Here is a 22,369-nt window from a genome sequence, read left to right as displayed (position 1 = left end):
TGTTTATCGCACATAAAGAGAGCATGAATCTATCTTTTTATTTAAACAAAAGGAAAATTTCAAATATATTAAATAAATAAAAAAAGAAAAGAAAAAGAGAAACAATAAAAATAAAGGAAAAACACTCCATCCTCCCATCTTCAAACCTTTACGCAACCCATCACCCCCATCTGTTGCCTTCTACCTCATACCCTTCATCCATCAAGACCACCACCATCTTTTCCTTCTTCCTTTTTCGCGTTCTACCCCCTATTTACTCTTTTTGATTCCAAGTACATCAAAATCTCTCTCCTAAACCCTTCAACCTAATCACCACCGGCCCACCACCGCCAACCACTATGAACTCCGACAATATTTTACCCTAGATTTTGATAACATCTTCTTTGAATCCCTAGAAGATCTTCTTTTCAACACCCGCTCTTCCCAGTGAAGGCCAATATAACGATGATGATAACAATCTGTATGAAAAATTTGGGATCACTTTGGGTGGAAGAAATGGTGATTGGAGGAAAAGGGATGAGATCTCTATGCTGCCTTATAATTTCTGCAACCATTTCATAATCCAAAGAATTGAATCCTAATAGTTTCACAAGCAGCAGTTATAGTGAGAAAAAGAGAGAAGAAGTTGAAGCCGATGAATTTTGGAGGTTCTCTGAAAATAGAGAGGGAAGGTGAAAAATGGCGTGAAGGAGAAAGAGAATTTAGTAGTAAAAAAGAAGATGATGATGTGGATTATGTATCTAACGTGGATCTGATGTGTTATCCATGTCAGGACAAGTGAGATTCACACATAATAGGAGGGGGTTAAAACATTCATTTTTATCAAATACAAATGTTTTAATGAAATCTTGTGGAATACAGGAATCGGGATGACAAACTGGAACAAGTATAGGGGTTTACTAGGCTAATTAAGAAGGCGTGAATATTTGTTGTCAATGTATGTATATTACAATAAACTAAAGTGCACTATTGATACTTCTGTACGGAGGTAGTGACCTAGTTAAGCGATCTAATAATGTGAGTATATACATTAATTAACTATAGTGGAATTTTTTTTTTTATAGCTCGTCATTGCTTCTCAGTTCCTTATTTAATTTTGTTACTTGCTGAGTTCGTTGTACTCATATTACACCCTATACTTCATGTGCAGATCCAGGTGTGTACTGCTCTGGCAGTCGCTGAGTTCCTACGCAGGCTGATTATCGGAGACTTACGATGTAGTTACCGGTGTCCGCAATCCTTCTTCCTCCTTTCTTATTATCTTTTCTCTCTTGTATTGGCATTTGGCACAGACTATAGTAGACTCTGTTCCTAGATTGGTTGTTAGATTCTCATGACTCAGTGACACCCCGATGTCGGGCTATTTATTTTTCCGCACTTATATTTTATTTGGGTTTTACCCCCATTTCTATGAAAGACTCCGGTTATTTTAAATGTCTTAATTAATTTCTGTTAAATTTTGAAAGTATTTTGGAAAGGCCGGCTTGCCTAGTATCACGATAGGCGCCATCAAGACGGGTTAGGTTTTGGGTCGTGACACATGGCCTATCTTACTCGAAGATTCCAAAAGATGGTTCAAAAAAATGAAGGAATTCCTAAGAGACGAAGTTCCAGCAGAAACACCAAAAGAAATGATCGCTATTATAAGTGCAGAAAGCCAGGACACTTTATCAAAGACTTTCCTCTTCACAACGCTAACATGATGGTCAAAAAGAACTCGGGTCCCGACAGGGGGTTAAATAGAAGAGATGCCACTGACAATATTGTGAAGCAAGCTCTGGATGCGGGGGGATATTCCTCTAGTGAATCTGAAGGTAAGGTTGACCAAGGAGACACCTCCATGATGGTTATTGAAAGTGGATCTACAGAGTATGATTCTATCTTTGCACTTATGGCCAACTTTGATGATGATGAAGACAACGAGGAAGATGAGGTAAATTTTCTTAATGTTCAAAGAAACTTGAAAAATTACTCTAAAAAGAAACTTATGCCTTTAGCAAATATTTTGATTGATGCTTATCATAGTCTTATCAATGAGAAAATTGTTTTAACTGAGAAAATTGAAGAGGTAGAACAAGAGAGAGATGACTTGGTTGTTGTAATTGTAGATTTGAAGGAATAAGTGAAAGAAATAGCAAGAAAAAATACCTTGTTAAAAAATCAAAGGCAAAATGGATGAACACCCCTAAGGGGAAAGAAGTGGCTAGTGAGACTCAACTTAAGCTTGAAAGTAAGCTCAAAGAGGTCAAAATAAGCCTCATTGTTGAGCTTGACAAGAATAGACAACTTCAGAAGGACTTAAAAAGGGTTAAAAATAATTTAGATAAGTTCCTTAAATGGACTTGGTCCTCTGATGCAATCACGTCTATGTATAAAGGTAATGGTAAAAATAGGCAAGGAATCGGGTTCCATAAGGCTAAAACTCTCTATAATCCCCATCGCAAGTATGTTACTGTGACTAATCAATGGCTTTGCACTCATTATCGTCAAATTGGTCATTACAAGGACTCTTGTAAAGCTATATTTCAAGATCAGCAAAAAAACAAAGTTTTTGTTGAAAAGAAACCTACTGCTAAGAAACCTGGTTCTCTGAATAAGAAATATATTATGCCTGCATGGACAAAAAGAATTTTGATTCACCCATTATATCATTACAAGTAGGGGTGAAAAATGGTTAAAAGAACACAGTTAATCACCCATATTATCCACTAAAAATGGGTTGGATAATGAAATTTTTAAAAATGGGTCAAATATGGATAAGAACCATATTATCCATTTAGAAAATGGATAACCAATGGATAACTAATTGGTTTAACTTTTACATTATAAAGTCTCAAATTGGGGGTTCCTCAAGTTTAGGAGACTAGAAATTCTCCCAAAAGTGTTCATATTTAAGAAGTCATGGACAATATGGCTACCCATATTATTCGTCGGTTAACCCATTTTTTATCTGTATTAAATATGAGTCGGATCGGATAATTTATTCGTTTTTTCATTATCCCTTTTCGACCCTCACCATATCCAAACCGACCCGCCTGTTTGCCATTAATATAATTACAAGGGACCAAACTGGTTTGGGTTCTTAAATCTAATCAGTGATTTTATGTGCAGGCTGAAGTGATGGGGAGCAGTCAAAAATGGTACATGGACAATGACTGCTCTAAACACATGACTGGAAGAATGGATGATTTCCTCTCACTCAAGGCCTTGCAAGGTGGGAGTGTGTATTTTGGAAATGGCATGAAGGGCTATATTCTTGGCGTTGGAAATTTTGGCAAAACACTCTCACACTCAATTGAAAATGTAACGACCCGACTTGTCATTTTAAGAATTAACTCCTCATTCAGGGACTTAAGGTCTCGAGCAGCTTTGTAATATGTATTATGACCCGCGGGTGTGGTCGAGTTTGATTTTCGAATGATTCGGGGTTAAATTGAAAGAACAATTCTCATTTTTAAAGCTTAAATGAAAAGAGTTAACCAGAGTTGGACTTTTGAGTAAACGACCTTGGAATAGAGTTTTGATTATTCCAATAGCTCCGTATGGTGATTTGGACTTAGGAGTGTGTCCGAAAAATAATTTGGAAACCCATAGTTAAATTAGGCTTGAAATGGAAAAAATTGAAAGTTTAAGTTGGAAGTTTAACCGGGAGTTGACTTTTTGATATCTGGGTCGGAATCCAGTTCTGAATATTTTCATAGGTCTGTTATGTCATTTATGACTTGGAAGCTTATATCTCGCAATCTATAAGGAATTTGAAGATGATACAAAAATGAAAGTTGTAGCTCTTTGTGTCTAGTTTTCAAATACATAAACCATTTGGCATTTGGAGTTTTGTCCAAAAGGTTATGGTTGATATACTATAGGTTGTCTGGGAAGAGTTTGGAAATTGCTAAGAAGAAGTTTGTGTTGCACAGGCCTAACTTTGGTAGCTTATATCTTGCAATATATAAAGAACTGGGAGATGATTTGTAGCCCTTGGTGTCTAGTTTTCAGAAAGTTAAACCATTTACAATTTGGAGTTTTGTACAAAACGTTATGACCATAATACCAGAGGCTGTCTGGAAGTGTTGGCCACTTGTTCTTCACGATCGCGAACAATTTTTTGCAATCGCGAATGGCAAATTTTGGGCTGAGAAAAGCTGTGCTTCACGATCGCAAAGCATTTTCCGCGATCGCGAAGAGTAAATACCTGGGCAGTAGCTATATTTTGAGGTTTCAGCCATTTTTAACATATTTGGAGCTATGCAGCTCTGATTGAAGCGATTTTCACCATATGGATTGCGGTAAATGTTCTATATTTGAAAGTGATTATACTTCATGATTCTATGGTTATATTCATCATTTATTTCGGATTTAAATGGAAGAAATCAAGATTTTTGAAAAACTTTTCAAGAACAAAAATTTAAGATTTGGAGGTCGATTTGTTATCGGAATTTGGTAAAATTGGTATGGTTGAACTCGTATCGGAATTGTAATAATCCAACCGGTCATTTTGACTTTTAGAACCCCCTTCCCTAAAATAAAACTTCTCGTATGTGCTTTTAATGATTTATGACTTGCGGGGATGGTTGATTCGGGATTTGGAAGTATTTGGGTTGAAATCGGGACATTTGGTTATTAAAGATGGCTTTAAAAGGCTAAGTTTGACTTTGGTCAATATTTTGAGAAAACGACCCCGGAATAGAATTTTTATAATTCCAACAGCTCCGTATGGTGATTTTGGACTTAGGAGCGTGTTCGGAATTTTATTTGGAAGTTCGTAGCTAAATTAGGCTTCAAATGGCTAAAATAAGAATTTAAGGTTGGAAGTTTGACTTTTTGATATTGGAGTCGGAATCCAGTTCCAAATATTTTCCTAGATCTGTTATGTAATTTATGAGTTCTGAGCAAAATTTGGTGTCATTCTGAGTTGATTTGATAGGAATCGGACGAGCAGAAGTCTTTTTAGAAGTTTTTGAATTCATAAGTCAATTCATGCGTTTTGGCGTCTGATTCTTGGTTTTTGATGTTATTTCCATATTTTGATCGCTCGAGCGAGTTTGTATGAGGTTATTAGACTTGTGTGGATAGTTAGTGTAGAGCCCCGAGAGCTCGGGTGAGTTTCAGACGTTCGGAAGGAATGAAAATACATCTGTTTTCTGGTGTTTCTTGGCAGCTGTTGCAGGTCTCGCAAATGCGAAGAAGCCCGACCTAGGCGGTATTCGCATTTGCGACACATTTGATGCATTTGCGATCCCAGCAGAGTTCGCAATTGCGACTCTTTGGTCGCATTTGCGATCCCAACAGCTGAAGGCCAAGCTTCGCATTTGCGACCCTCGCATTTGCGAAACAGGGGTCGCAAATGCGACATCAGAGGCCTGTGCCCAACTCATTTAATGCGCGACTTAGGCCATTTATCTCACTTTTCCTTCATCTCTTGGGCGATTCTTGGAGCTTTTGGAAGAGGGTTTTCACCTAGCACTTTGAGGTAAGTTAATTCTACACCCTTTGAGTTAAATACATAGATTATGGGTAGATTATAACTAGTAAATCTTTGAAATCAAGGGTTTAGATGAAAAACCTAGATTTTTATAAAAACTGGATTTTAGCCACGAAAATAGTTATGGAATTGGATAGAAATTATTTATTTGAGTTCTTGAGATTATGGGTAACGTTTCCATCCGAAAATTTTTGGAATCCGGGCACGTGGGCCCGGGGTGAATTTTAGGAATTTTACCATTTTGGATAGGGTAATTTATTTAATAGATGAATTTCGAATTATTGAAAATATATTAATTATTTTATATAACTTTTGGATAGTTTCGGATTTTTCGGCATCGAATCTAGAATTTTACGCGATGCGATAATCGGAAAGTGGACTTTGAGACGAGGTAAGTCTCTTGTCTAATCTTGTGAGGGGGAAATTACCCCATAGGGATTAAATTAAATAATTGTTGCTAATCGCAGGGGCTACGTATGCACGAGATGATGAGAGTCCGTGCGTTGCTACTATTAATGCTAAAGTCCGGGTAGTTTAGGACTCAAAACATGAATTACTTATGCAAATTATATTCTTTGTTCAACAAATGTTAATTGAAATATATATATATATATATATATATATATATATATATATATATATATATATATATATATGAATATATTGTGAATTGTTAGATAAAGATATTAAAGGATGAAAATTTTATATGCTTGATTTTCTGTTTAAATTAATTAATTATTAAAAAAAATTGTTCTTCCTCCTGAATTTATCTTATAATAAATATACTCTCCTTCCGGAGGTACATAACAAAATGTTCTCCTTTCTTGTGGAGCGGGCCGAACGCCTCGGCATGATAGATGCATCTATGGATCATGTCGCACGTCCCTCGGCAGTGTACACGACACTCTGGATCAGGCCGTACGTCCTCGACAAAAATTGTGCTTAATAATAATAATTACACGATGCTTTAATAGTTAATTCAGCTTGCGAAGCTAATTGATAAATTGGAGAATCCTTGAAATTTAATGAATTATTATTCCTGCTTGTTAGGGAATTAATTGTTATTCCTGCAATTGAGATTAATTGATAAATTGAAAATTATTTGAATTTAAGGAATTTAATTAATATATTGAGAATTCTTGCATTTGAAGGAATTTGATTATTTTCGCTGATTAAATAAATTATTGTAAATTCTGTAAATCATCCTGATTTAAATATCCTAGTTGTATTTCAAATTTTATTATTGGCCCATAGTGAGTGTCAAAGTCGGCCATCTCGTCTTACCACTTCGAGATTAGGCTTGATACTTACTGGGTACACGTTGTTTACGTACTCATACTACACTTGCTGCACTTTTTGTGCAGGACCTGAGGCAAGTACTAGTGGGGGACATATCGTCTTACACCCACGCTATCCAGGGGTATAGTGGTGAGCTGCCTTTCTGAGCTGTTCTGCAGATACTAGTGTCACTCCTTGTATTTTTCATTCTGTATATTTTTGGACTGCCCCCTCATGAACTGACCTCTTCCCCCAGACGGAGCACCTCTGAACTCTCCAGATTACCTGAACCGCTTATCTCTCATAATTTGCTCTCGGCTCCGCTGATGCACACCCTCAATCCTCCGGGCTATCTCCACAACTAGCTCATAAGAAGTACCCATCTCAACCTCTCGAGCCATAGTGGCCTGAATGCCAGTATGTAAACCGGCTACAAACCTCCACACTCTCTCCGCCTCAGTAGGGAGTATCATAAGTGCATGGCGAGATAATTCAGAAAACCTCACCTCATAATCGGTCACTGACATTTGACCCTGCTGGAGCTGCTCAAACTGAAACCGCAACTCTTCCCTCTGGGAGGGTGGAATATATCTGTCCAGGAAGATACGGGTGAACCTGTCCCAAGTCATGGGAGGAGAATCTGCTGGTCTGCCAAGAACATAAGACTGCCACCATCTACGGGCTCTGCCCTCTAGCTGAAAAGAAGCAAAGTCTAGCCCATGAGACTCCAATATCCTCATGTTGTGCAGTCTGTCTCTGCAACATTCAATGAAGTCAGGTGGATCCTCATGTCGCTCACCCCGAAGGTTTTGCCCCAGGCTTCGGGGTAGACTAGTATAGCAGGGTCAGTAGCCTATGCTTACCGGACCAGTTTCTCCACCAGTAGTCCGACCACCAAGAGGTGGAGGACAGGTGGATAGGGGCCGTCCTAGAGGTGGAGGTCAGCCAGGCGGAGGCCAGCCAGTTGGCGCTCCAGCTCGGTTCTATGCTTTTTCGGCTAGACCAGATGCAGAGGCTTCAGATGATATGATTACAGGTATTATTTTTGTTTGCGGCAAAGATACCTCAGTATTATTTTATCCAGGATCCACGTATTCATATGTGTCATCTCTATTTTCTCCATTCCTGGGTGTTTCTCGTGAGTCCTTGAGTACTCATGTTTATGTGTCCACTCTTGTCGGCGATTCTGTTATTGTGAACCGGATCTACCGGTCTTGTATTATTACATTCTGTGGTTATGAAACTAGAGCAGATATCTTATTGCTCTAGATGACCGATTTTGAAATTATTTTAGGTATGGACTGGTTATCTCCATATCATGCTATTCTAGATTGTCATGCCAAAACTGTTACCTTGGCTATTCCATCTTTTCCTAGGCTTGAGTGGAAAGGTTCGTCGGTTAGTTCATTTAATCGGGTTATTTCTTTTAGAAAGGCTCAACACATGGTTGAGAAGGGTTGTTTGGCTTATCTAGCCTATGTTCGGGATACTACTGCAGAGACTCCGGCAGTGTTTATGGATCTGATGAAAAGGGTATTCAGGCCATATATTGATTCGTTTGTCATTGTCTTCATTGATGACATTTTGATCTACTCGCGTAGCAAGGAGGAACATGAGCAGCATATGAGAGTAGAGCTTCAGACATTACGGGAACAAAAGTTATATGCTAAGTTCTCTAAATGTGAGTTTTGGCTAGACTCTGTAGCATTTTTGGGACATATTGTATCAGGCGAAGGTATTAAAGTTGATCCCAAAAATATTGAGGCAGTTCAGAATTGGCATCGTCCCACTTCGGTGACTGAGATCAGGAGTTTTCTGGGTTTAGCAGGTTATTATCGTCGGTTCGTGGAAGGTTTTTCATCTATTGCAGCACCTTTGACCAAATTAAGCCACAAAGGTGTTCAGTTCCGATGGTCCGATGATTGTGAGGCAAGCTTTTAGAAGCTCAACACGGCATTGACTACAGCACCAGTGTTAGTGTTACCTTCCAGTTCGGAAATGTATACAGTGTATTGCTACGCTTCACACGTTGGTTTGGGTTGTGTATTAATGCAGGAAGGGCGAGTTATTGCTTATGCTTTACGTCAGTTGAAGCCCCACAAGCAGAATTATCCGGTACATGATTTGGAGTTAGCTGCGATTGTTCACGCTCTTAAGATTTGGAGGCATTATTTTTATGGGGTGTCCTATGAAGTTTATACTGATCATCGTAGTTTGCAACATTTGTTCAAGCAGAGGGACCTAAATTTGAGGTAGCGCAGATGGCTGGAATTAATAAAAGATTATGATATTACTATCCTATATCATCCAGGTAAAGAAAATGTAGTTGCAGATGCCTTGAGTAGAAAGGCGAAGAGTATGGGTAGTTTGGCTTTCATTTCAGCAGAAGAGAGGCCATTAGCTTTGATATCCAGTCCTTGAGCCAGACTTGCGGCTATATATTTCAGAGCCCAACCGAGTTCTTGCATATGTCGTAGCTCAGTCTTCACTATCTGAGCAGATCAAGGCTCGCCAGTATAATGATCAACACTTAATGGTTCTTCGGGTACTGCGAGGTGGTGCCAAGGAAGTCACTCTTGGTGCAGATGGTAATTTGTGACTCCAGGATCGTCTGTGTGTTCCTAATGTGGATGAGCTGAGGAAAAAGATCCTGGAGGAGGCACACAGTTCTCGGTATTCTATTCATCCAGGTGCTACAAAGATGTATTGTGACTTGAGGCAGCATTATTGGTGGCGACGAATGAAAAAGGACATAATTGAGTATGTAGCTAGGTGTCTAAATTGCCAGAAAGTTAAATATGAGCACCAGAGGCCAGGTGGCCTACTTCAGCAGATGACCATACCAGAGTCGAAATGGGAACGAATTACTATGGACTTTGTAGTTGCGTTGCCGCGGACCTTGAGAAAGTTTGATGTAGTTTTGGTGATTGTTGACAGATTGACCAAGTCGGCACATTTTATTCCTTTTGTGACTACGTATACTTCAGAGAGGTTGGCCCAGATTTATATTCAGGAGATAGTTCAGCCCAATTTCAAAGAAAAACAGAAGTGCGGAAAAGAAAAGCCCGACATCGGGGTGTCACTAGTCATGAGCATCTGCTACAATTTGTCTAACAATATCAAGGTTAACTCAGCCTGGAAAATAGCTAAATACAACTAGAGGAAGATAAGAGGGAGAAGAGCAGGGGCTGCGATCGCCAAACCGCTACCTTGCTATCTCCAAGAAAATATGCACCAGAATACTCAATAACCGCTACCGTGTCCAGCTATACCTGAATTTGCACACAAGGTGCAGGGAGTAACGTGAGTACGCCAACTCAGTAAGTAACAACAATAAATAAAGACTAAGCAGTAGTGGCGAGAAATAAAGCATATAACATTCATATCAGGAAATCTCAGTAAAATACCACATGCTTTTAAAATCAGGATTTGAATCAAACATCTCGTTTAAACCCAGTTCCAGTAAAAATGATTTAAAGGTATTTTTCCAACAGTTTTTCAAACGAAGGCTCAATGCAAAAGTGAGCAAAAATGATGAAATCATAAACAGCCCCTCGGGCAAAACATCACTCATATACAGCCCCTCGGGCAAACCTCACAGTCACTCGTGCCACTCGGGTATACCTCACAATCACTCTTGCCACTCGGGCATACCTCACAATCACTCTTGCCACTCGGACATACCTCACAATCACTCATGCCTCCCAGTCACTCAGCACTCGGCACTCGCACTCAGTAGGTACCTGCGCTCACTGGGGGTGTGTACAGACTCCGGAGGGGCTCCTTCAGCCCAAGCGCTATAATCTACATGGACAACTCACGTGCGATAATAATAAAGTATACTGCAGGCGGGCAGCCCCGATCCACACTCATCCTCACAAATCAGGCCCTCGGCCTCACTCAGTCATAAGTATACTGCATGCAGGCAGCCCCGATCCATGCTCATCCTCACAAATCAAGTCACTTGGGCATTTCAGTAAAACAGGACATTCGGCCCAAAATATTTATATGCATCAAAATAGAGTCATAAAACTGAGTTATGCGGTAAACAAGTGTAACCATGACAGAGTATAAAATTTTCAATCCAAAAACAGTGAGAGGATGGTAAGAAACAGCCCCTAAGGGTCCAAACAGCATTGGCACAAGGCCCAAACATGGCATTAAGCCCGATTTATAGAACATCTTTCTAAAACATATAAGTATCAATGGATTCAACAAAGTATGCAACTTTACAGTTGCTACGGGACGAACCAAGTCACAAATCCCCAACAGTGCACGCCCACACACCCGTCACCTAGCATGTGCGTCACTTCAAAATAATAGAATGATACGAAATCCGGGGTTTCCTACCCTCACGACTAGATTTACAATCGTTACTTAACTCAATCCGAGCAATTCTTTATTCCAATAAGCCTTTTCCTCACGATTCGGCCTCCAAACGCCTCGAATCTTAGTCAAATTTCTCAAATAAATCCGAAATTAACTCAAACATTAACATTGGGGCCCACATTTTAGAACCCAACAAAAGTTACAAAATATGAATTCCCATTCAACCACGAGTCCAACCATACAAAATTTTCTAAATTCCGACTCTGATTCGGCCTTCAAACCCTCAAATCAAATTTTGAAATATTTCTATTCTAATCCCCCAAATCATGAAATAAGTGCTGGAAATAATGTTAGATTCATGAATAACGGACCAAATCAATTTAAGATCACTTACCCCAGCCCAATTTGTGAAGTTCGCCTCTGAAAATTGCCCAAACCGAGCTCCCCAACTATTTTTATGTCAAAAATGGCCAAAAGACCCGTTTATAGAGCCTCTGATATTTTCGAGTGTCACAAGTACCATGGGGCACTGCCTGTGGCGCAATTTCCAGTACCCTTAAAAATCCCAGTGCCAGGGCTATCGCCCCACGCTACCCTCGGCGCTCGCGGCGACGGAAAATCTTTTCCTATACGGAAATGGACATAACTCTCTCACACGATGTCCGAATTCGACGATTCTTTTTGGTATGGCTCCTAAATTTTAATAAGGATCTAATAATTCAATCAAATATTAATTTTTAACACATTTTCTTAATGTGATACCACTTATTCTCGAAGTAACGACGTCGAACATTCTTGAAATGCCAAAATTAAATTTCGTTGACGACCCGAGACCCTCGGGATCTCAACCAAATATACCGACAAGTCCTAAAACATCATACAGACTTACTCGGGGTCTCATATCATGTCAAACGGCCCTAAAATTACAATTCACACCTCGATTCGATCTTTTGAGTTTCTTTTCAATTTACAAATCTTGTGCCAAAACATGTCAAATGAATCCGGAATGACTTTAAATTTGGCACACAAGTCATAAATAACATAACGGATCTATTTCAATTTCCAGAATCGGATTCCGACCCCGATATCAAAAAGTCGACCCCGTGGTCAAACTTCTCAAAAATTAAACTTTCGGCATTTCAAGCCTAATTCCTCTACGGACTTCCAAATAATATTCTGGACACGCTCCAAAGCCCAAAATTACCATACGGAGCTATTGGAATCATCAAAATTCAAATCTGAGGTCGTTTACACATAGGTCCATATCCGGTCCACTTTTCTAACTTAAAAAAAATTCAATTATGAGACTAAGTGTCTCATTTCACTGTGAGTTCCTTCCAGACCCGAACCAACTAACTTGATATAACATAATATAGTTGAATAACACCAAAAGAAGTAGAAATGGGAAAAATGGGGCTGTAACCCTCGAAACGACCGGCCGGGTCGTTACAGTAGTACATAATGAATTAGGGACTCGTGTAGAGCTCAGCATATCCTTTCATCCGCAGAACGACGGGCAGTCAGAGCGGACAGTTCAGATTTTGGAGGATATGCTCAAGGCATGTGTGATTGACTTTGGAGGTCAGTGGGATCGTTTCCTGCCTTTGGCTGAGTTTGCTTATAATAATAGTTACCAATCCAGCATCGAGATGGCTCCATTTGAGGCTTTATATGGTCGGTGATGTCGTTCACCTATCGGATGGTTTGAGCCAGATGAGGCTAAGTTATATGGTACGGATTTGGTAAGGGATGCCTTGAAAAAGGTAAAGTTGATTCAGGAGCGACTTCGTACAGCACAGTCTAGACAAAAGAGTTACGCGGATCAGAAAGCGCGTGATATATCATTTATGGTAGGTGAAAAAGTTCTCTTGAAGGTTTTGCCGATGAAGGGAATTATGAGATTTGGGAATAAGGGCAAGTTAAGCCCAAGGTTTATAGGCCCATTTGAGGGTTCATCCCCCTAGTCTATCGAGAGTTCATCCAGTTTTCCATGTATCTATGCTCCGGAAGTATCATGTTGACCTATCACATGTGTTGGACTTTAGCACAGTTCAACTAGATAAGAGTTTGGGTTATAAAGAAGAGCCATTTGCCATTGTTGATAAACAAGTTCGCCAGTTGAGGTCCAAGAGGATTTCTGCAGTAAAGGTCCAGTGGAGGGGCCAACTAGTCGAGGAAGCGACTTGGGAGGCCGAGGAGGACATGCGGAGAAAATATTCACACTTATTTAGCACTCCAGGTATTATTCTAAACCCGTTCGAGGACAAACGTTTGTTTAAGAGGTGGAGAATGTAATGACCCAACCGGTCATTTTGACTTTTAGAACCCCGTTACCTAAAATAAAACTTCCCGTATGTGCTTTTAATGATTTATGACTTGCGGGGATGGTTGGTTCGGGATTTGGAAGTGTTTGGGTTGAAATCGGGACATTTGGTTATTTAAGATGGCTTTAATAGGCCAAGTTTGACTTCGGTCAATATTTTGAGAAAACGACCTCGGAATAGAATTTTTACGATTCCAACAGCTCCGTACGGTGATTTTGGACTTAGGAGCATGTTTGGAATTTTATTTGGAAGTCCGTAGCTAAATTAGGCTTGAAATGGCTAAAATAAGAATTTAAGGTTGGAAGTTTGACCGAGGAGTTAAATTTTGATATCGGGGTCAGAATCCAGTTCCGAAAATTTTCATAGCTCTGTTATGTCATTTATGACTTCTGCGCAAAATTTGGTGTCATTCCGAGTTGATTTGATAGGAATCGGACGAGCAGAAGTCTTTTTAGAAGTTTTTGAATTCATAAGTCAATTCATGCGTTTTGGCGTCCGATTCTTGGTTTTTGATGTTATTTTTCGGATTTTGATCGCTCGAGCGAGTTTGTATGATGTTATTAGACTTGTGTGGATAGTTGGTGTGGGGCCCTAAGGGCTCGGGTGAGTTTTGGACGTTCGGAAGGAATGAAAATACATCAGTTTTCTGGTATTTCTTGGCAGCAGTTGCATGTCTCACAAATGCGAGAAATTGTTCGCAAATGTGAACCTCGCATTTGCGAGAAGGGCTTCACAATTGCGAAGAAGCCCGACCTAGGCAGTGTTCGCGTTTGCGACACATTTGATGCATTTGCGATCCCAACAGAGTTCATATTTGCGACACTTTGGTCGCATTTGCGACCCCAGCAGCTGAAGGCCAAGCTTCGCATTTGCAAGAGTTGTGTCGTATTTGCGACCCTCGCATTTGCGAACCTGGTGTTGCAAATGCGACATCAGAGGCATGTGCCCAGCTCGTTTAATGTGCGACTTAGCCCATTTATCTCACTTTTCTTTCATCTCTTGGGCGATTCTTGGAGCTTTTGGAAGAGGGTTTTTACCTAGCACTTTGAGGTAAGTTAATTCTACACCCTTTGAGTTAAATACATAGATTATGGGTAGATTATAACTAGTAAATCTTAGAAATCAAGGATTTAGATGAAAAATCTAGATTTTATAAAAATGGGATTTTAACCACGAAAATAGTTATGGAATTGGATAGAAATTATATGTTTGAGTTCTTGAGATTATGGGTAACGTTTCCATCCGAATATTTTCGGAATCCGGGCACGTGGGCCCGGGGTGAAGTTTAAAAATTTTACAATTTTGGATAGGGTAATTTATTTAATAGATGAATTTTGAATTATTGAACATATATTAATTATTTTATATAACGTTTGGATAGTTTCATATTTTTCGGCATCGAATCGAGAATTTGACGCGACGCGATAATCGAAAAGTGGACTTTGAGACGAGGTAAGTCTCTTGTCTAATCTTGTGAGGGGAAAATTACCCCATAGGGATTAAATTGAATAATTGTTGCTAATTGCGGGGGCTGCGTACGCATGAGGTGACGAGAGTCTGTGCGTAGCTAATATTAATGCTAAAGTCCGGGTAGTTTAGGACTCAAAGTATGAATAACTTGTGCAAATTGTATTCTTTGTTTAACTATATATATATATATATATATATATATATATATATATATATATATATATATATATATATGAATATATTGTGAATTGTTAGATAAAGATATTAAAGGATGGAAATTTCATATGCTTGATTTTCTGTTTAAATTAATTAATTGTTAAAAGAAATTGTTCTTCCTCCCGAATTTATCTTATAATAAATATACTCTCCTTCCGGAGGTACATAAGAAAATATCCCCCTTTCTTGTAGAGCGGGCCGAACACCTCGGCAAGATAGATGCATCTATGGATCGTGTCGCACGTCCCTCGGCAGTGTACACAACACTCTGGATCGGGCCGTACGTCCTCGGCAGAAATCGTGCTTAATAATAATAATAATTATACGATGCTTTAATAGTTATTTCAGCTTGCGAAGCTAATTGATAAATTGGAGAATCCTTGAAATTTAATGAATTATTATTCCTGCTTGTTAAGGAATTAATTATTATTCCTGTAAATGAGATTAATTGATAAATTGGAAATTATTTGAATTTAAGGAATTTAATTAATATATTGAGAATTGTTGCATTTGAAGGAATTTGGTTATTTCCGCTGATTAAATAAATTATTATAAATTCTGTAAATCATGTTGATTTAAATATCCTAGTTGTATTTCAAATATTATTATTGACCCATAGTAAGTGTCAAGGTCGGCCATCTCGTCTTACCACTTCGAGATTAGGCTTGATACTTACTGGGTACACGTTGTTTACGTACTCATACTACACTTGCTGCACTTTTTGTGCAGGACCTGAGGCAAGTACTAGTGGGGGACATATCGTCTTACACCCACGCTATCCAGGGGCATAGTGGTGAGCTGCCTTTCTGAGCCGTTCTGCAGCTACTAGTGTCTCTCCTTGTATTTTTCATTCTGTCTATTTTTATTTCAGACAATATTTGAGGTTTTGTATAATCTATTAGATGCTCATACACTTGTGACACCACGTCTTGGCACACACATTGGTAGAATTTGGGTTTTATTATTTTTCTTGGTTTTAAATTTTGTCAATATATGTTTAATTTTTTTAATTTGGCTTGCCTAGCTGTAGTGTTGGGAGCCATCACGACCTATAGGTAAATTAGGTCATGACAGGAATGGGTGTTCGGATTTCGTGAAAATTATGTCGGGTCCCGAGAGGCGGGTCCCGCGTTGACTTTTGGGTGAATTTTTAATGTGAAATGTTAAGTCGATATTTTGTTATCCGGAATTATTTTCGATGAATTTTAATGAAGTTATACAATTAATTTGGATAGATTTAAGATGCCCGGATGTCAATTCAAGCAAGAAGGTTATTTTGGAATATCAGCCTAACTCCGTAAAGGTAAGTATCTTGCCTAACCTTGAGTGGGGGAATTACCCCTTAGGCATCGAGTCTTATGTGCCATTTGTGAAATGTGAAAAATCGTGTACGCGAAGTGACGAGTACTTACTCGGGCTTATATGTGCAAAATATATTGGGTTAAAGTCTTAGGCATATTGTGTAGTAAATTGGATAACCGCTGGCATTTATTAAATCATCTATTTTCCATGCCTCAATTTGCGTTTGTTGAATTCGTTTTTATATGACAATTTGATGTGATTATTACTTGTATATTTATGTGAATTCCTTGAGTTTGATTATTTGATATTTCTTGGAATTTAATTTTACTATGCATTTTCCATCTGCAAATAATTGATGAAATAAGTTTAAAATGAGGCGTTAATATAATTATCAAGAAGTTGGATTAATGAAAGTGTAGCCCTATACTGAGTATTTTTCATCTCTGTTGATGTTTTGAGGTTTTATACACATTGTGTGGAGCCTTGGGCTATTTGTTGTGAAATTAATTGATTTTGTTATATCTTTTGAATTGGTTGTGGCCATTGGGCAAATTGTGATATGAATTGATTTTGTTATGTTGTCGTGATAAAATTCCGTGTAAATTGTTGTGTTATTTGAATTATTATTTTGAGGATATAAGAGTGGTATTCCACTGTTGATGTTATGTGGGTATAATGGCGGCATCTCACTGTTGTTATGTGTGTTGGGATATTGTCTGGACGGAGTGATAAGTGTGGCTATAGGAGAGATAAAAGTGGCTATAGGAGCGATAAGGGTGGATATTGATATTATCAGGGCTGAGGGATAAGGGACACTATTATAGGAGTGATAAGGGTGGCTATATGAGAGATAAGGGTGACTATTGTCAGGGATGATATGTGACGATGTGGAGTTATTGCGTTGGTAATTTTTATGTGATGTTGTGATTTTTCTTGTGTTTGTATTTATATTTTGTGCAATTTGTCTTGATGTTTCGGTAAACTTGATAATAGTCTGATCTATGTTGAAATTGGGAGTCTGTGGCTATTGCCAGGCGGATAATGAAATGAAATATGGGCACAAGGTTCCGTGAGTAAATAATGATGATATTGCCACGTGAATTGTCCGTACAATTGTGATATGAAATGTGGGCACGAGGTGCCGTGGTTAAATGATGATGATATTGACACGTGAGTTGTCCGTGCGGTTGTGATAGAGAAATTGGCACGAGGTGACGTGAAAATATGAAAGTGAGCTGAGACCCGTATTTTATAATTTTTAAATGAGGTGTCACATGGTGACTTTTATTCGAAAGATATTTATTTGAAGGAATTATATTTGAAAGAGATTTATTTGAAAGGAGTATATCCGAAATATATTTATTGAAAAGTATTATATCCTGAAGATTATTATTTGAGAAGCATATAGGCGAAAGATTTTTATTTGAAGGACTTGATTAATTGGGTGTACTTGTATTTATTATTTGTTGAGCAATATTAATGGTGTTTTTGTTGCCCTGCTGTGTATATTACTGGTTGATTAGTGTTGCCATTATTGTTATTTGTTTTCCTATTATTTTTGTATACTATATTGCACATGTTATTAGACTAGTAGTGTCTTGACTCTACCTCGTCAATACTCCACTGAGGTTAGTCTTGATACTCACTAGGTACCGACTGTGGTGTACTCATACTACACTTCTGCACATTTTTGTGCAGAGCCAGGTGTTGGAGATATCGGACTCGGACAGAGTTAAAGTGTGATCGTAAGGATTCAAGGTAGAGCTGCTTGGTCGTCGCATTTCCTTGGAGTCTTTTCATTTTATTGTACTGTTAATTATTAATCAAACAGTATTGAGTATTTGATCCTTGAGATCATCCCATGTATTCAGTTAGAGTTCGTGACTAAGTATTACTAGTATTGGGAGGTTTTTATATTTGTTTCCGCTTTTGGTTTCGATTATCTATTTAAAAAAAAATTGGCCTGAATTGTAATTTTAATCGGCTTACTTAGTCTTAGAGACTAAGTGCCATCACGACACCTGTGGTGGGATTTTGGATCGTGACATAAAATGTGTATTATGTGAATGGCTTGAAATACAGCTTATTGAGTGTATCCCAAATATGTGACAAAGGGAACAAAGTGGAGTTCCTGTCAAAATTTTGTATTGTCACAAATCTCATAACCAGTGAAGTGGTCTTGTTTGCAAAGAAATTCAAGAACATCTATGTTCCGTACTTCAACTCTCTAAATGGTGGCGATCTTACGTGCCAAAGTGTTGTTAGTGATGATGCTAAGCTATAGCACATACGGCCAGGGTACGCAAGTTTTTCTTTGTTGAACAAGATGATCAAGAAGGGCCTGGTTCGTAGGCTGCCCAAGTCAAGGTTCAAGGATCATAAAGTGTGTGATGCGTGTGTAAAGGGGAAGCAAGTCAGGTCCTCGTTTAAACCAAAGAAGGAAGTGAGCACCTCAACGCCACTAGATCTTCTTTATATGGATCTTCGTGGACCTATGAGGATACCTAGCTAAAGAAGGAAAGAAGTACATCTTCGTGATTGTTGATGACTATTCCAGATTTATGTGGACTTTGTTTCTGAGGACAAAGGATGAAACCTTTCCAGTTTTTATTGCTTTTGTGAAGCAGATTCAAGTGAATATGGGCTTTATTGTTGTGAGTATCAGATCTGATCATGGCACTGGGTTTGACAATGTCAAGTTTGATGAATTTTATGCTAAAAATGGTATAAGTCATAATTTCTCTGCTCCTAGAACACCTCAACAAAATAGTGTTGTGGAGAGGAAAAATAGGACTCTTGAGGATATGGATAGAACAATGTTGATTGACAGTGGTGTGTCAAAGAGTTTTTGGATTGAAGCAATTAACACTACCTGTTATTTAATTAACAGGTGCATGATCAAGTCCTTGCTTGACAACACTCCTTATGAACTGTTTAACGAGAGAAAACCAAAGCTAACTTACCTAAGGCCATTTGGATGAAAATGTTTTGTTCTCAACAATGGTAAGAAAGCATTGAGAAAATTTGATGCAAAAAGTGATGATGGAAATTTTCTTGGTTACTCTTCTCAAAGCAAGGCATACAAAGTCTACAACAAAAAGACTTCATGTGTAGAGGAAAGTGTGCATGTGATATTTGATGAATTCCACCACTCATGTGAGAAGGATTCACATGATAAGGATGATCAAGATAGATATTTCTCAAAGGTTCATGGAGAAGCCATAGATATGGAAAATGAGAAGACTGATCTAATGAGTCAAGTCAAGGAGATTGGTGAAGAAGATGCAGTAGAATCTCCAGCCGAAACAGAGGAGCCTGGTCCTGTCATCACCGCAACTGAAGCTGAGCATAGGGTTGCTGATTCTATATTAGGTACTCCTGATGCAGGACAAAGAAGTGGTATTCAGACTTATGTTGATGCCAATGATGGAAAATACATAGGAACATGTTCCCTCGCATTCTGAAGTTCAAGTGTCTAACTAGAAGCACAGGAGTTCACATCCTCTTCAAAATGTGATCACTCCCTTGGATTTCGGTATTCAAACTAGATCTAAGGCAAGAAACACGTTTGCCTTCTCAGTTTTCTTGTCTCAAAGTGAGCTTAAAAACATCCAGAAAGCATTAAAGATGTTGACTTGATTGCTGCTATGCAAGAAGAGCTTTATTAGTTCGAGAGAAACAAAGTGCGGCACCTGGTTCCCAGGCCCTCAGATAGAACAATGATTGGAACCAGATGGGTGTTCAGAAACAAACTTGATACGTTTGGTAATACAACAATAAATAAATCTAGGTTGGTGGTATAGCGTTATAATCAAAAAAGGGATTGACTATGATGAGACTTTTGCTCTTGTTGCTCGAATGGAAGCCATCATAATTTTCATAGCTCTTTCATCTCATATGGAATTTAAATTGTTCCAAATGGATGTTAAAAGTACATTTCCGAATGGATATTTGAAGGAGGAAGTTGTTGTCAAGCAACCACTTGGGTTTGAATATCCTGAACATGTCTTCAAACTTGACAAAGATTTATATGGATTGAAGCAGCCCCCTCGTGCAAGGTATGAGAAATTATCCAAGTTCTTTCTTGAGTGGCTTCACTAGAGGGAAAATTGACAATACTCTATTTTTGAAGAAAAGAGGGAGAAATTTGTGGATTGTGCAAGTCTATGTTGATGATATCATATTTGGTGCAATAAATGATTCCCTTTATAAGGAGTTTGCAAAGCCCATGGGAAGTGAATTTGAGATGAGCAAGATGGGGGAGCTGAACTTTTTTCTTGCGTTACAAGTAAAGGAAATCTCAAAGGGTACTATGATAAGTCAATAGAAGTACATCAAGAAGCTGCTGAAAAGATTTGAGATGGAAAGCTCAAAGACAATTGATACTTCCATTGCTACTGCTACTCGCCTGGACATAGACGAACCTGGTTCTCCTGTCAATGAAACTATGTATAGGGATATTATTAGATCTCTTATGTACCTGACAACTAGCAGACCTGACATTATGTTTAGTGTTGGGTTGTGTGCTAGATTTCAATCAAGTACAAGAGAATCTCATTTGAATGCTTCCAAAAGAATCATGATGTATCTCAAGGGAACACAAGACCTGGTCCTCTTCAATTCCTGAGGTGATAATTTTGATCTTGTTGGATATGTTTATGCTGATTATATTTTTTGGGGTCATGCTTGATCTCATAGGGCACAAAGAAACAAAACTCTGTGGCTTTTTCTACTGTTGAAGCTGATAATATCGAAGTCAACTCCTAGCCAAACCTATAAACTTTCCATCCTTCAAATTGTCAACTTTTGCCAGTTAGGGACAAAACCTTCTAGGAACATCCATATGCAAATCTAGGCATACTCCCAAGTCCAAAATCACCATTCGGAGCTACCGAAACTATGAAAACGCCGATCCGTGGTTAAATACACAAAAGTCAAACTTGGTCAATTCTTTCAACTTCAATCTTCTAAAATGAGAATCCTCCATCCAAATCAATCTCAAACCACTCAAAAACTAAAAGCTACAATACACGCAAGTCATAATACACCATATAAAGTGACTCATGATCCCAAACTATCGAACTGAATGCAAATGTTCAAAATGACAGGTTAGGTCTGTAACGACCCAATCGATCATTTTGAGCATTTGCATCCTGTTCAGCTGCTCGATATCTTGAGTAGCTTCATATGATTTATTTTGACTTGTGTGAATTATCGGTTTTGGTTTTCAGGTGATTCGGGATTGATTTGGAAGAATGATTCTCAACTAGAAAGCTTTAAGTTGGAAGAGTTGACCAAGTTTGACTTTTAAGTATTTGACCTTAGATCGGAGTTTTGAGGGTTCTGTTAGATTATGATGGTGATTTTAGACTTAGGTGTATGTCTGGATTTGCATTTGGATAATTTTAGAAGGCTTCAGCACTAATTGGCGAAAGTTGGCAATTTGGAAGGAAGAAATATTTATAAGTTTGATCGGGAATTGACTTTGATGATATCTGGTTCGGTTTGTGGTTTTGGGAAATGGAATACCTTGTTATGTCATTTGGGTCTTGTGTGAAAAATTTGATATCATTCCGAGTTGATTTGATATGATTCAGCACGAGTTTTGGAAGTTGAAAGTTTAAAAGTTTATTAAGTTCGATTCGAGGTGTGATTCGTGGTTTGATGTTGTTATGAGAGATTTGAGGCCTCGAGTATGTCCGTATTATATTATGGGACTCGTTGGTATGTACAGACGCTGTCCCGAGGGGCTCGGGTGAGTTTCGGATAGGTTTGGATTGTGTTGCGCTCGTTTTTTATGTTTCGATGTCGTTTCTTCAAGCATAAATGATACCATATTAATCAAATGAGCTCCAATTTCTATTTTTATTGAAGCATTAGATCTGTATCATAATTATGGATCCATATAAAAAAGAATCATCGAATTTGGGCATCATATGAGGGAGTTATGCATATTTTAGTGTCGGAG

This window comes from Nicotiana tomentosiformis, chromosome 4, assembly GCF_000390325.3.
Source record: "Nicotiana tomentosiformis chromosome 4, ASM39032v3, whole genome shotgun sequence".
NCBI lineage: Eukaryota > Viridiplantae > Streptophyta > Magnoliopsida > Solanales > Solanaceae > Nicotiana > Nicotiana tomentosiformis.
Note: the sequence above shows the minus strand (reverse complement) of the source record.